We start from the raw sequence: 1,841 nt of genomic DNA, 5'->3' as shown, positions 1-1,841 counted from the left end.
AAACACATGGTGCAAAGAAACACTAACAATAGGTTTATTGCGTCCATATTTTACCTTTGTGCATCCCTTAACCAATATGGGTTTTTCCGTTTTTGATTTTTTTTGCTCCCCTTCTTCCCAGAGCCATAACTTTTTTATTTTTCAATCAGTATTGCTGTGTGAGAGTTATTTGTGAACAAGATGTGCTTTTGAACAACATCCTTGCTTTTACTATATAGTGTACTGGAAAACGGGAAAAAAAAAATCAAAGCAGTGAAATTGCAAAAAAGTACATTTCCACAAATGTTTTGTTGCTTTTTTCTTTATCATGTTCACTAAATGCTAAAATTGACCTCACGTTATGACTCTCCAGGTCGTTACGAGTTTAATACAAAATATGTATAGGCTCCTTTTTTATTTAAGTGGTGAAAAAAATCCCTAATTTGTCCAAAAAAAATTTGCGCTATTTTCCGAGATTCATAGTGTCTATACTCTTTGGGATCTGGGGCTGGGTTGGATGTATTATTTGCACGCTGAGCTGATGTTTTTATTGATACAATTCTGGGATGGATATGTTTTGATTTTCATTTGCTGCATTTTATTTCAATATTGCAAGGACCAAAAATATAATTCTGGCGTTTTGATTTTTCTTCTTGTTACACCGTTTACCGATTGGAGAAGGACGTAGATCAGGGGATTTATTATGATGGAATATAGGCTGAACTGGATGGACAAATGTCTTTTTTCGGCCTTACTATGTTACTATGATACATTTTTTATACATATTGCTAGATTGAGCAATTCTGAAAGCGGTGATACCAAATATGTATATTTTAACCGTTTTATTTTGAATAGGTCAAAAGGGGGTGATTTGAACTTTTTGTATCTTTTTAATATTTTTAAATCCTTGTTTTTTTACATGTTTCAATAGTGTTCTTAGGAGACTTGAATCTGTGATCATCCAATCGCTTGCGCTACATATAGCAGGGCTTTAGCCCTGCTGTCTGTAAGGCTGCCATCACACTAGCAGTATTTGGTCAGTATTTTACATCAGTATTTGTAAGCCAAAACCAGGAGTGGGTGATAAATACAGAAGTGGCGCATATATTTCTATTTTACTTTTCCTCTAATTGTTCCACTCCTGGTTTTGGCTTACAAATACTGATGTAAAATACTGACCAAATACTGCTAGTGTGACGGCAGCCTAACAAAAATGATCATCTGCTATGAGCCTTAGCCACAGGTGTCTCCTGTAGACTCCTAGTTGTTATGCCAACTCATCGGCGTGCCTCGATGTTTCATGGGCCATGATGGGTGTGATTTGTGACTCCCTTTTGGCACGGACATGTTAAATGCTGCTGTGAAAAATTGACAGCTGCATTTAACATGTTAACAGCCACTGGTGGAATGTGATTCCACCCGTGGCTGTTGGTGGGACACATGACATCAGAAAGCTTTCTTAAGAAAGCCTGGTAGGCAGGAGCAGTGGCCTTTAAACCAAACATTCCAGCCACATGCACTGAAAGATATTTGAGCTTGCGACAGTTACAATAACACATTAGGAACAGGGGCGTAACTACCAAGGTTGCAGGGGTCGCAGCTGCGACGGGGCCCGCAGTGGTTAGGGGCCCGGCAATTAGAGTAGCGTAGCTGTGGGTGGCCCCCCAGCTCCCCCCTCCGTAGCTCCGGTGGGCAGTTACCTTGTGCTGGTTGTATTCACACTTGTTCCCGCTGCTCTGGAGTCACCAGCACTGCGGCCAGTGCCCGCCTTCCCCGCGTCTCTGTGCTGTGCTCATGGCTAAGCTCTACTGTCTGCTCGGCATGGAGCTGAGGGAGCCAGTGCCCAGCAGAAAGGCTCAGCT

Source organism: Ranitomeya imitator, chromosome 2, assembly GCF_032444005.1.
Source record: "Ranitomeya imitator isolate aRanImi1 chromosome 2, aRanImi1.pri, whole genome shotgun sequence".
NCBI classification, from domain to species: domain Eukaryota; kingdom Metazoa; phylum Chordata; class Amphibia; order Anura; family Dendrobatidae; genus Ranitomeya; species Ranitomeya imitator.
The sequence above is the reverse complement of the archived record's forward strand: the minus strand, read 5'-3'. Positions refer to the sequence as shown.